The 14,950-nt window shown below is 38.2% G+C and overlaps 1 long non-coding RNA gene across 1 annotated transcript in view; it reads right to left on the bottom strand.

The window, feature by feature from the left end:
• Positions 1-6,534: 6,534 nt before the first annotated feature.
• The window catches only part of LOC118577262, a 75,851-nt gene continuing 67,435 nt past the window's right edge, over positions 6,535-14,950 (bottom strand). The window contains exon 3 of the long non-coding RNA XR_004944185.1: positions 6,535-7,028. This is a non-coding gene — a long non-coding RNA (uncharacterized LOC118577262). The remainder of the gene's footprint in view (positions 7,029-14,950) is intronic.

The raw sequence follows: 14,950 nt of genomic DNA, 5'->3' as shown, positions 1-14,950 counted from the left end.
TATCTTCACCTTGGCAAAAATAGCCATTTGGGCAAGAAACTGTTCTTGCCTGGACTGCTTGATCAACTGGACATACAAGACCCATAGAAAGGTGACCACTGAACTTTGCTTGGCAATAGGTCCTTCAGGTTCCTGCTTCCCAGAGGAAAATGCCAGACATTCTACAGGACACTGAAAAAAGTGACTGAGAGACTCTAGCCCTGTGGGCTGAAGACAAGTGCCCCAACTTTACAGAGGAACATTAGGTGACTGTCCAGGCTGCCAGCTGTCTCTGTCTACTCTACAAGACTCCCAAAACTTGCTTACATCCTTCTCCTGGTTCTCAGGTAATATTATATCCTTCTGAGGTCTTTCATGTAGTTGAAGACTAGATATAATTTCCTCAATTATGATAAAAGATAAGTTAGATATAAAACCTTAGACTCATAAATATAAGATAGATAGAATATTTTGTTTAATTTTGCCAAAACAAATAGACTAGATATTGTAACTATAATTCTTGCTAGATAATTGTTTTGTTATATGTAATTTTACTATGTAAAAGTTAAAACCTTCCTTTAAAAAAAAAAAAAAGAAAAGGGGAAGTGCTGTGGATATCACTCTGTATACATAAAATGTTGTTTGGCCAGTGGCCATGCAGGAAGTATAGGCGGGACAAGAGAGAAGAGAATTGTGGGAAGTGGAAGGCTGGGTAGAGAGACACTGTGAGCCGCTGCCATGACAAGAAAGATGTAAGGTACTGATAAGCCATGAGCCACGTGGCAAAGTATAGATTAATAGACATGGGCTAAATATAAGAGTAAGAGCTAGACAATGGTAGGCCTGAGCTAATGGCCAAGCAGTTTTAATAATATAAATGTCTATGTGTTTATTTTACAAGTGGCTTGTTGGAATAACAGGGCTTGGCGGGGGCTGGAGAGAAGGTCTCTAGCTACACTATGGGAGAGGACTGAGTATAGAATTTGCAATAGAGGAGAAAGTGTAGTAAGTCCCAGGAATAAAACACAAAAACAAAGCAAACAGACAAAAAGTTCCCCTTAATATTCTGATAACTTATTTCTAATTTTTCAACTGGTGGCTCTGAGAGATCTGTAATTTCCTTTCCAGTTTTTAATTTTATGTAGAAACTCAAGACAATAATGTTCCATCATCACCAAAAAAGAGAAGCCCCTGGCTCCAATAATTACTGGGCAAAAGATTTATACTGGGAGACATGGCTTCTTTCATTCTTTGGAGAGAATAGGGGTCAGGAAAACTCAGTGTAGGTGTAAACATTCATTTGCCAACACACCAAAGGTAACCAAGGACTACAGAGCAGTCGGTGTATGGTGAGCAACCTAGAAAACTGCTGGTGTTAATCATGCCCTCCTCCCTTGTATTGCTGGATAAGATAAGCCACCTGTACACTAAATAGGACTAAAGCCTTAATGCTGTGATTGGGTGAACAATCATTCTCACAGATATTAGACTTCGATGAGAATGCTAATGAGAGTGGAAATTACATTGCCTCAGAGGTAATTAAGAGCTAACACTGTTAAACAAACTTTAAAAACGTGAAGGTGTTCATTCCACCTGCTAAAGACAGTACTGAACACCCCCCAGAGGCACAGAAGCTTATCTTTAAGGACTTTCCAAGAAGGAAACCAGCACGATCCCATGTTAAAAATGTTCCTGTGACTCACACCTTGAAGACCGAAATCTGTAACTATGGCTTTGCTGGTGTTTACATCCCAATAAAGGGACATGCTATGTATTCTCTTCTTAGCTTCAGTTTTACAACAGAATTGGATTTACATAGACTCCTACTAAAGTTGTATGGGGAGTTCATACAAACTATCCTCAATTTCCAATATTAATGCCTCTCAGTAGTGTGGGACATTTCCACAGCCAATACACCACTACTAACACATATAGTTCAAACTGAAGTCCATTTAGTTTCCACTCATGGTCCTTTTACCTGACCTAGGATCCCAACCAGAATACTGTATTGTGTTTAGAAAATGGTTCTTTTTGGGATAGTTTCACGTCCTCTGGTAACAGCTTCTCCTATTTTCCTTGTTCTTGATAACCTTGACTTGACAGTCTTTTGTTTTTGTTTTGTTTTGTGTGTGTGTGGTTTTGTTTGTTTGTTTGTTTGTTTTTTGTTTGTTTTGTTTTTGTTTTTTTGAGACAGAGTTTCTCTGTAGCTTTGGAGCCTGTCCTGGACTAGCTTTGTAGACCAGGCTGGCCTTGAACTCACAGAGATCCACCTGCCTCTGCCTCCCGAGTGTTGGGATTGCAGGCGTGTGCCACCACTGCCCGGCTTGACTTAACAGTTTTAAGGAGCACTAACAAATGTCTCCTAGAATGTTCCTCAGATGGAATATCATATTATATATAAAAATATATCTAATTATTACATATATGTGATTTATATAATATATACATGTATATTACATATAATTAGAGTACAGCTACAGGACCTGAAGAAAAAGAGTACAGGTGGACTGCCCACATCATGACTTTGCATGCATGTGTGTACTGTCAGTCAACACTCTGTAGATGTTGCTTTTGGTTACCTGTACAAGGCCGTGCATTCTAGACTCTCCACTGTAAGTAACCCCTCCTCCTTTTCCTATATTGCTCTATAGGAAGCAAGGGACTGAGTACAAATCCTTCCATGAGCAGACAGGCTCTACTTCCTTGGGATTGGAGAATACATAGAACTTACTTGGAATGCTGTTGTTTTAAGATACATTCCCCAGAAACACATCTTATTTTTTTCAGTGTTCTATTTTCTCATTGTAATTCACTGGGCTAGTCTAGCCATTTCTTGAAAATGTAATTTTTGATTTTAAAATTATACCTAATTAGATTTTTTCACTTAAATTTTTAAAATACAGCAATTACAAATATGATAGGCATTGAAAGATGAAAAAAAATTACGTTCAATTAACTAACTCGATTTAATTTTTAATTTCGTGTTTTTCCAAATGCTGGCACACATATTTCTATCTCAACTCTGACTGTCCTCAGGCATTTCCAAGGGATCTGATCTTATCTGTTTCAGTGTGTGCTCAGCTGCTGTTTAGAATGCAGAGGCACTAACCTCTCAAAGATTGCCAGATGCTCCTCCCTCCACCCTCCTCCCTGCTACCCTACCCTACCCTCTTTTCAGTAGTTCCCAGTCTGACGCTGCCGTTTTTCTTAATCTATCATTTCTGGATATGTATGAAGACATCAATGAAAATAATCACAAGTACTCACTTGCATCTATGCTGAGTCACTTGCTGTGCCAAGGCTATTTCGTTTCTCAAATTTAAGATATCTAGGCTGAGAATTATGAAGCGTTTTCATTTCATGTACTACATCCACTATTTACTAGGAGCCAGAAGGAAGCTTTATTGCAAAGGGTTTAGGGGAATTTGCACAGGGATGTAGGGAAGAATTGTGAGAGATGTGTGATGGGACTGAGAGAGGAGGAATTGTGAAAAGGGACCTCTGCATGAAACCTGTGTGCTCATATCACTTTATTAAGCAAATTATTAGTTAATATAGGATTTTGATGACATATTAAACATCTGCCTTTTCTTTTGTGCTATCAGTTTATCAATCTCATGCAAAATTAAACCATCATTTCCCATTGTTTAGCCTGGTACCACAGGTATGTATGTGGGAAACTTGACTGAATTATGGTTGCAAAGGAAAATTGATGAAGACAGGAGGCCTTCCCTCTGAGATAGAAGTTTTAGTTTTGTGTTGCACTTTCCCCTTCAAGTCAAAGTTCAGAGTGAGAACACATGGAGAGAGCATCCTGTGCTCAGGGCAAGTAGCCAACCTTCAAAATGTAAGGGGAACCGGGATTAGTGATGAGGGCCACTCCCTCCACTGGCCGTTGGTCTCATCCAGCCCTTGGTTAGTATTAGTGGGAACACTTTATATGTTAAATTATTTACCAGGATGAAGAAGTAATTCATCAGGGGACCAGTCTCGTACTATATTTATAAATGCTGACGGCTCAGACTCATGATGTCTAGGGGCTTTCCAGGCATCCTAGGATCTAGTTAACTCCTGCCAAGGTACCATTTCTCCACCTGTGCTGATTTACCCCCTTGGAGAATTCCTCGCAGCACACTCTGTGATTGTTTACCAAATTTCCCCAGGAGAGGCATTGAATAAAATTAATTTGCTATAATACGAGATTACTTCTTTTGTCCTAAAAATTCTGAATTAGTTTAAAAACATTGTCCAGATAACATGAAAAGAGCAAAGGAGAGAAGATAACAAAATATTGGGAACATTTTAGTTTTTACTTCTCTAGCCACTTGGCAAAAACAAATTTTAGTATTTCCCACATTCTTCCCAGGGCAAGAGGTGAATAGGCTAATGTAATATTTTATACTTGACTTAAAAATACTTAATGTTCTCAAGTGATTTGACAGACAAATTAAGAAATTTATTTTAAAGTTTGCAGATAATGGAAACTGAGAAAAATTACCAGTGATCTGAAGTTTAGAATGAGGACTCAAATCCAAATCCTCTTATCATATTCATGTGCAATACAAACCAAATTGGAAGAAATTTGATGGTTACTAATGGGAACATATTTTACTCACACAAACAGAACAATGTGGTAAACATGTTCACTCAAAAATTAGTCCCTTAATTGGACATGAATATAATCCTGGTAATGATAAATCCATTAGAATATTTAGAAACCATGGCATGTGTAAATAAATCATGACACATTCATACAGAATACTATACAGAAATAGAACTACAATAACCCATGACAACAAGCTTCATATCAGAAGGGGAAGTTGAGTGAGAAAATGTTACTTATAAAATAGTGTATAATGCATAATTCCATATGCAATGTTTTAGGACAGGCAAACAGAATTTCTGTGAAAGACATCGCTAGAAACTAGTCATATTTGGGGAGGATGTGAGGTGCATAAGGCACTGGAAATGTGCATGAGGATGTGTGACTTTGGCAGCACTAAGAGTGTCTGTTCCTTGACTTGAGAGCTAGGTACACAGGAGCGGTTACTTGATGGAAATCCTGACTTATCAACTTTTCTGTTTAATGCTACCTTAGCTTGAGGGGGAAACATTTATTGTAGTTCATAATTCGAAGCTGCAAACCATCGCTGCAGAGAATGTGGGTCACTGTGAAAGGCTTGTAAGTCAAAAGAACAATGAATACCTGCACCCTAGCGCTCAGTTCACTTCCTCCATTTACACAGTCCTGGATCCCCCTGCCCAGGAAATGGTCCTACCCATAATGGGAGGGTCTTCCTGCCTCAACTGAAACTCAGCCAAAATAGTCCTCCACTCAGGATAGATGATATAGCTCAGTGAGCGACTGTGCTTGCTGCCAAGTCTAATAATCTGAGTTTAATCTCTGGATGAGTTTGATCACAAGATAGAAAGAATTGATTCTGCAAAGTTGTCCTCTCATTTCCACACGTATACCAAAGCACACATGCTTTCTCTCTCCCCATACAATAAATAAATAATAAATAAATGTAATAAAAATAACCTAAAAAATGTAATCATCCACAGGCATGCCCGGAGACCCAGTATTCAGATGATTTTAGGTTTGGTCAAGTTGGCAGTTAACACTGATCACCACAATGTTACACTTAATAAAGATTTATTTTTAAGAATGAACTTACCCATTTAGATGCACAGATATAGATACTGATGGATAGGGTACAGTTCATGAGGGGTTAGAGGAATTTGATCACATTTGCACACAGCTCTCTGAGGATTTTTGGTTCATTCTGCTCGTCCTTAGCATCAAATACCAGTGGGATAACATGTTTTCACCTTAGAGTTTTATGATGTAAGGCTTAAGCTGTTGATGTTTGCATTGTTAGCTTTCAAAATATTTTACCATATTTAGAAAATTTATCTTTTGATAAATTCATATATGAGTATTGTTTCTATATCATTTCCCCCTCCCTTTTTTTCCACCAACTCCTCCCAAGTCTCCCCCACTCCTTCTCAAATTCATGGCTTTGTATTGCCTATTACTGTAACATCATACATATACGTAATATTGTCTCTCTCTCTCTCTCTCTCTCTCTCTCTCTCTCTCTCTCTCTCTCTGTGTGTGTGTGTGTGTGTGTGTGTGTGTGTGTGTTCATTTGGTATTGCTCATATGTATGTATATATGTTTAGGGATGATCTCTTAGAAAATAGTAACCTACTAGGTTGTTTGTCCATGAGATAATTGATTCTGTCTCTCAGCAGTTTATTAATTGCCTGTAGCTCTTCATCTAGGAGTGGGCCCTTGTGAGATTTCCCCCATCCACAATGGCAGGTCAATTGGTGATGCCCTTTTTTTGTTTTTGGTCTTGTTTATACAACCATATTTTTGAGGTTTAATTAATATAGATTCTCTGTTATATAGAGAGGATATCATTTTGGAAAAAACTTCTTGGTCATCTTCTCTTACAGTCTTTCCAATCCCTCTTCATGATGTTAGCTTTAGGTGTAGGGGAATCATTGTAGGTGTACACCATGGTCAATTTTTTTTTTTTTTTTCATTTTGACCAGTTATGGCTTTCTATGATGTTCTCTGCCTGATGTAAGAAAGCTTCTTTATGGAAAGAAGGGAGATACACTTAAATGTTTATTCAGAATGTAGTTAGAAATTATGCTGGTTTAGTGAAGTAGAAGTAGAAGGTTCTCTTGCACTCATCAGGACCCATGGACTCATCAAGCACAGGTGAATACATACCCAGGCATTAGTCTCTCCAACTGAGTCGGTCTTAAGTCCAACTAGATTGTTGTTGGTTACCCTGTGATATAAGTGACACTATTTTACCATTGGGGGTATTTTGACATGCTGGTCATTGCAGTTAATAGGCTTCACAGAACTGCTGATTATTTCTCTATATTGGCAGCTTTCATTGCTCCTTTTGGTGCTCTGAGAGCTATTTTTCTGGGAGGAAGTTTCTAGATCACATACAGCTTGATTCCTCAAAGTTCTCTGTCCAAAATATGTGGTGTCTTCAATCATAGAGTCTTTCCTTCAATATCTGGAAGACAAACAAGGGTAACATCAATAGCATGTATTGCTATCAGGGGAGGCTCTTGGAATTCGGGGCTTCCCCGATTAACAACTGGAACGGTTTCCAAAGCCTTGCATTGGGTTAGATAATCTCAGCATTAGTGACACAGCTTCATTAGTGTGTGTGTGTGTGTGTGTGTGTGTGTGTGTGTGTGTGTGTGTGTGCAACCTGAAAATTTTAGGAAAAGAATGACTTGAAACTTGATGGTCTTAGTGTAGAAAAAAAAAGCACTCAGGTTCCTGAATAATTCCTATTGCATCTATGGTTGTGCTGTCAAGAAACAAGCAATGAAATAGGTAGTTTGCTCTATTATATGAAGAATGGATCATGAATGTTACAAAAATCTTTGTTTCAGTCCTAAGCCTTCTTGGCTAGTCATTGTGTCCATTAGGAAATGAAGAACTGATTATCAATTGACAAGACCTATCTATCCAAGGCAAGATAAATGCTTTTATGCTTAGACTCTGCATGAGATGGCCAAATCCAAATTATACTATTACAAGAGAACTACTAAAGACCCTCCTGATTCTCAATCTAATGAGATCATGTTGGAGACTAAAACTAGATAGGTAAAGTAGATGCCAGGAGCATGGCTTTAGCTGAATAGTGAACCTTTATCAGTTTTAGAAGGTACAATCACAAGTCTATGGACCCTGTTTGGAGGAGATCCAGGTTAGATTTTTCCACTTGGTGGCAAGGAGAGCAGAGGTTACAAGTAGGATATTAGAATGTATATTCAGTGAGTACAATGGTTTGAATATGGAATTTTCCCCACAGATTCATATATTAATTGTTTGGACTCCAGATGGGCATGCTATTTGGGGAATTTCTAGAAATTTTAGGAGGCTGAGTCTATCTGAAGGAAGTAGGTCACTGGGGTGGGGATCTTAGAAGGGGTGGGTCTGTGTCTGTCTTCAGTTTTTCTTTCTCACTACTTCCCATCCACCATAAGGTAAGCAGCCTTTTCCTTCACACAGCTCTACCATTGTGATAGTTCATCCCCAACGTGATGGAGACAGTTGTCCATGGACCTGAGTCTCTGAAACCACAGCCCAGATAAGTCCTTCTTGTAGTTATTTATGCCAGGCATATTGTCATCGAAGTGTAAGTGTTAAAGAACACATTAAAATACAGGCCATCCTGTATAATGACAATTAGTACAAACTTTTGTTAGGGGGTCTTTTTCTTCTCTTGGCACAAATCACTCAGCTTCTTGCAAATATTCCCTTTACTAATCTATACGAGAGCCAGTATTACATATATCTTAGAAGCTGTTGTAGAATTTATATAAGGTAATGTGTAGAAGATATCTGCCAAAATTCCTGGCACAAATTCAGCACTCAATCAATATGTTTTAGCTAATATTATCTGAGGATCTGTCTATGCTGGTGTATAAGATCATAATTTTAGGGCAGCAAGAACAATTTCAAATTCCAGTGAGTAGGGAGGATGGAACCTCTAACTCAATGCTCAAGTTTTCTGTAGGGCAAGGAAGAACTCTTCTAGCATCTGCTTTTGTGTGTGGCTAAACCCGAAAGGTCTGACTATATTGTGTGGTCACATAATCTGTCAACATAGTCTTTCACTATTCCCTACATATTTATAGATATGCATATGTTAAGTTTTCCAAAGAGATTATTGCCTTTGGAATTTTAGCTGATTTCATCATTTCCCCTAACATTTAACTAAAGCAGTTACATAAAATTTCTTTTCAGAATCTTATTACATATGTTCAATTTCCTTCTATTTCAATCTATAAAAAGGATTTTAGATTCTTTTATAATTTATTTCCTTCTTGAAAACCTTCAACAGCCCTTCCTTTTTCCAGAGGATGCATAATCTCCAACCTGGTACTCCTTTACTGGTACCAACAGTCATATAGCTATCTGCTCTTCTTCCCACTCATTTATTTACCCTGTGACTTCTCATCCTTTTATTTATTTTGGAAACAAATGCTTTTCCTTTAGCTCTAACATACACATCAGCCACTGAGTTATATAAACTCATGATTAGGCTTCCCTCCACGGACTTGCAGGCATCTTCAAGATCCAAGAAATGATCTTTTCTGCACTGTGTGAGCCATAAAGAATAGCGTCCTAAGAGATAGCTCTTCTCCTATGGTTACTTTATGGGGGAAAGTTGGGTATTTTTGCCCTTGACAATTACATAGAAGTGTCCTAATGTCTGCTTATGGGGTCTTTCTGATTTGAACATGCAGTCACTGGCTGTGAATCAGCAACTCTACCTTAATGAATAAAAGTTTCATAGGAGGAGTTTTGGATTTCCTTTCCATGTGGGCTCAGGAATGTATGTTCCTTGGCATATAAATGGGAAATAATATGATTCATTATTTACTCAAAGATGAATCCATTGTTGAGAACCTTGAAATGATCCAATTTGCCTTCGGCTGTATTCAGAGGGAAGTTTAACTGACTTGATACTTATAAGAAATTATAAAACCCAAACTTTTAACTCATACCCCTATTAAATCAATATTCATATATTTGCATGCTATTCTGCATATATTTTAAGGCAAACTGGGTTATTTCTAAAACTTCTTCAAAATTTCTAACTCCAGGGAAGCCAAATAATTAATGAGGCAATGGTATTTGTTTTCCTAATGTGATCAGGGCCAAAGAAAAGCGTGGCACAACCCAGAGACCTGTCAACAGCAACCATTTATCCTGGGCTGGTTTTCTTGCCTCATCCATAGACTCTCATAATACACTTAGATTGAAAATTCCTTACAGTGAACAAGAATATTGTTTGTATCCATTTCATTATTACATGTATCTTTGTATTATCATACTTATTCAGGAACTCTGCTTTTCTCAGCTTTATGTTTTAATTCTTTTTTTAAATAAATAATTTTTTTCTTTATTTTTATGTGTTTTAAATTTTATACATCAGCCATGGGTTCCCCTGTCCTCCCCCCTCCCGCCCCCACCCCCACCTTTCCCTCCAGCCCCTCCCCTCCATTCCCAAGTCCTCCAGGATCAAGGCACCCCTGGGGATTCATTTAAATCTGGTAGATTCCGTACAAGCAGGTCCTGTCACCTCCTTCCAGACTGAGCAAAGTGTCCATGTGTAAGCCCAAGGTTTCAAACAGCCAGCTCATGCACTTAGGACAGATCCTGGTCCCACAGACTGGATGCCTCCCAAACAGATCAAGCTTTTCAGTGTTCTCACTTATCCAGAGGGCCTGATCCAGCTGGGGGCTCCACAGCCTTTGGTTTATAATTCATGTGCAAACACCCTAACAGTTGTCTTGGAACTCTCATCCAATAACTGATGGAAGTGGACGCAGAGATCCTCAGCCAGGCCCCAGGTGGAGCTCTGTCCAACTTTCGAGAAAGAGGAGGGTCTGCAAGAGCGTGAATTGTTGAATCCAAGATTGCAAAAAGCACAGGGACAAATAGCCAAACGAATGGAAGCATATGTTTTAATTCTTATAATGTGATTGCTTTTTCTTATAATTATCTCCTAATGAAGTACTTTAGATCCCAGCATTATCATTGTTAAAATATGTAATATTCACAAATAATTCAACTTTTTTCTTTCTTTCTTTCTTTCTTTCTTTCTTTCTTTCTTTCTTCTTTTTTTTCAAGACAGGGTTTCTTTGTGTAGCTTTGCGCCTTTCCTGGAACTCATTTTGGGTTGGCCTCGATCCGCCTGGCTCTGCCTCCTGATTGCTGAGATTAAAGGCATGCACCACCACCTTCTGGCTAATTCAACTTCTTAAAGCACAGTTTTCTTATCTATAAGACAAATAGCTGGGTGGTGGTGCCTTTAATCCAAGCACTCAGGAGGTGGATCTCTTTGAGTTCCAGGCCAGCCTGGTCTACAGAGCAAGATCCAGGACAGGCGCAAAAAAAAAAAAAAAAAAAAAAAAAAAAACCAAAAACAAAAAAAACAAAACAACAACAATAAAAAACCACAGAGAAACCTTGTCTCAAAAACCAAAACAAACAAACAAAAAAAGACAAAATACAATACCTTATGGAAATTTAATGAGAGTTAAATATAAAAATATGAGAGAAAGTGGTTGGGAGGGAGTAGATGCCTAAGAGTTGGTCATTTCCTCCCATTCCACCTTCCACTGCACTCCATTTACTGCATCAAATTGTAGCATTTTCCCAAGGTTTCAAGGTTTCCAAGATTTCAAGACACCTGTCTAGAGAATGAAAATGAATGCTGCCATCCAGGTGTTTGGCCTCTGTGCTGACAGACATTAAACACTTTTGGAGCCATCGGGGTGACTAGCATGCATATTCCTTTCACTTATATCTATCTTTATCTATGTAGCCTTGGCCAGAGGAAAAAAGATAATCAGAGTTTTCTAAAATTGTATGTTATCCAAATTTTAGAAAGGTGCGTGAATATTTTTTATTCCCTTCGAAATCGTTCTTATTCAAGCCACTTTTGAAAAGACAAAGGTTATTTAACTTTAACATTATTCCTGATATCTAGAAATTTCACAGAGGACAAGGAAATGACTATAAGGAAAGCTCAGTGATATCAGATTTCAGGACTGAGAACTAGGTAGTTAATATCTCTGAGACAAGGAGGAAGACTTCTGACCTTCAGTCATAAACTTCCTCTTCAGACCCTGACCATATTCTTTGATCAATAGGAGCACAAGCCTCCACATATTATATACAGAAAAACACCCAGAATAACTGACCCTGACCATTATGTTACACCGACATGATGTCTTCCCATACATTTTCTTTTTAATTTGTTTGGAAACCAGAGAGAAAAACAAGATTTCATCACACCTAGTCACAAGTGCATCCGGTAACTGTGCTCCAACATCTGCCATCCAGGTCACTGCTTAAAGAGATGTTGCATTAAGATCTGGTGTCCTGTAAGCAGCTGATGCAATTTTCCTCAGTCACAGGGATGAATCTTGGATAACGTTTCTGGCTCTAAGAAATCCCCAAGTCACAGAGAGACAATTTGGTTGACCCAGAGGCCTGGCGCTCCTGTTACAGCATGTTCCACAGCCATGTCCCTGGGGATATAACATGAGCGTTTTTAACAGTGCCGAAAGCCGCCCCGAAATCATCCTGTGTGGATTTCACTAGCATTCCAAAGGCATCCCAAACAATTCCAAGAAGGCTTTGGGGACCCAGTGAGGTTTTCTAAACATTTTCTTTCGGCCTGAAAACACTGAAGATAAACAGCTTCCCCTAACTCCCAAAACGACAGTCATTTGGTCAGGAACGCAAGTCATTAACTGCCATTCCACCTCAAAACCACAATGGTCCAAAGAAGTCATTCCTGACAAACTATCAAAAAGTGTTGTTTTTCATACCTTCCCATGAAAGGGGGAAAGTCAGAAGACTGCAATTGACTTCTACATTCTGTAGTTTGACAGATTCATGCCTAAAAGCAGAAGCAAGTAGTAGGAAGAAAAGAATGTCCCTGCTTTGTAGATTTGTTGGTAATATGACCAGCTGCAAAGTAGTGTGGAAGACAGAGGTTGCCAACAGGCTGTGTCTACAATAGCTAATTGTCTTGGAGCTAGTTGGTGAGATCTTCAGCCATTAAGACAGAAACATGACAACAGGCCTTGGCTTAGGGGCAAGCACTCTAAATTTGTAGTCAAATAAGTAGTATCCCAAAGCTAGTTGAAACTGTCTGTGAGAACCAAATAGAACATTTTCTGGAGTTGTGAAAACCATTAATGTTACCTTGGTGGCTCAAAATTGGCCATAGCAGCAGTATTTATACCGTAGATAGGGACACATGTCATAAATCAGGGCTTTTGTTTCTTGAAGAGCTTGTTGCTAACCCCTCGTTAGAATATCACTGAACCAAACAAACTTAACTTTTAAAAAAGCCTAGCATTGCCACTTGGGACATAGGCACAAGCCAGAGCTGTGGTCTTTGATTAGGAATGGTAATGATATTCATTTTGTAATACTTATATCAGGAACTAATCAAGTTTTGTTCATCACTCACATTTAAAGTTCATTTTGGATATTTTATTCACTTAATAAATATTAATAGAGCACATTTTTCCCTTTTGGCCAGGAGCAACAGCTAGTGCTGGAGACAGAAGGATAGACAGATTGGCATAAACGTCAGAGTAGATGGCAACAGAGACATCAAATCCTAATAATAATACACAATTGACATCTTTGATGTGAATTATAAGTGGTCAAGTTGGAAGAGAGACCACCACTGTCAATATTTGTTAAGGAACTAGTAGTCCATGCTACAGGAAGGTTTGTAAATCTATTTCTAGACATGTCAAGTTGTAGATATTTTGGATTTGGAAACAAATTTATGACTTTTGTAGAAATACATGTAAAGCTGAGAAAAACTTTGGAATTGGGAAAATATTAATTTGTGGGTTTATTATGAGGGTAGAGCTGTCTAACACCTCCCCCCAATAAGTCTTCATTGCCTGCCCTTTGGCCCATCCAACTGATTCCTGTGAGACTCAAGGTTAAGTCGTAGTCTATTGGAATTAAACTTTAAAAGGTTCATATTTGTAGTAGGCTCACACCCTTAATAGTAAATAACTATAGTATTAGATAGTAGCTTCTTTATGTAATAACTGGGAATGAATACCTGACACAAGTGAATTTAATGGAGGAAAGTTAATTTTGGCTTACGGTTCAAAGTAGTCCATGGTCACTGATTGACTTGATTGTGAGTGCATGGTGAGACAGAACCTCATGGAAGCTGGAGCACATGGCAGAGGCATCCACATAGCAGACAAGAAGCAGAGAGAAGAGAGGGAACTGAAGAGCAGGTATAACCTTCACCACGTGAATTACTCCAGCTAGCCAGCACCTGCTTATTTATTATATTATATATTAATACATTAAACATATATTTCTGTCAGTTTCTGAATCATTGTCACCAGCTAGGGAATAATCATTCAGAGTATGAGTCTATGAGAGACATTTCAAACCGTGACTCAAGAAAGGAGCTAGAAGACAACATTTCTTTCAGGGTTAGCGCTGAGTGAAGTGTTATAGATTGCTTCTTTAGGTGACACTACTGTGACATGGGTGTTATCTTCATTCTGTGTGAGAGGAAACTGGACATGGCAGAGCTAAGTAATAAGTATTAGTTTGACTAATTTGATAATTTCATTATAATAACAACCTTATGATGTCTTGTCATTGATCTCACATTGTGGATGAGAAAACTGGCTGATTGGAAATCTTGGTGACTTGCTACTCATCAAAACTTTTTGAACTGAAACTGTACACTGTTTTTGATCAATATTATATTACATATTTTAATTAGCAAGGATAAGTTAATAACACAACATGTGTAAGAATAAAATAGCCTTGCTTTCGGCTACAGTATCCAAAGCAAAACTTCAGGTGGGGATTAATACTGAGAAGAGAGAGAGAGAGGAGAGAGAGAGAGAGAGAGAGAGAGAGAGAGAGAGAGAGAGAGAGAGCAGGACTATGGGAGGCAAGAAATCACCTTATTTCAACCTTCGCTAAAGGACGATGAACTTCAAAGAACTAATTAGAAAAGAACTACAAATCTATGAGGCTCAAAGACAGATGATAGCATCTGGATGACAGGTTGCATTATAGGACCCTCAGTGTGGGAAAACCATCTATATTATGGGATATATTAGTATGGGTTTGCTGTGTTGGACACTGGGAGTGCTTACATTTTGTAAGTCATTAAAATATAATTTTTGTTCATTTCTTGTAACTTCCAAATACAATAAACCATTTGAATTATTTTAGGAGTAAGATGAAATACAAATGAGAAATAAAATACAAATGAGAAGAAGTAAAGGTGTACTAAAATTCCAGTGTCTATACTGCTGTAAAGAGCATATAAATCTTTGAAAGGGGACTCGGATTGGTTGTAATAAATACATTAGAGAAAAAAATCTAAAGTCA

The sequence above is a fragment of the Onychomys torridus genome, chromosome 2 (genome assembly GCF_903995425.1).
Source record: "Onychomys torridus chromosome 2, mOncTor1.1, whole genome shotgun sequence".
Classification (NCBI taxonomy): domain Eukaryota; kingdom Metazoa; phylum Chordata; class Mammalia; order Rodentia; family Cricetidae; genus Onychomys; species Onychomys torridus.
Note: the sequence above shows the minus strand (reverse complement) of the source record. Positions and strands in the feature narration are given on the sequence as shown.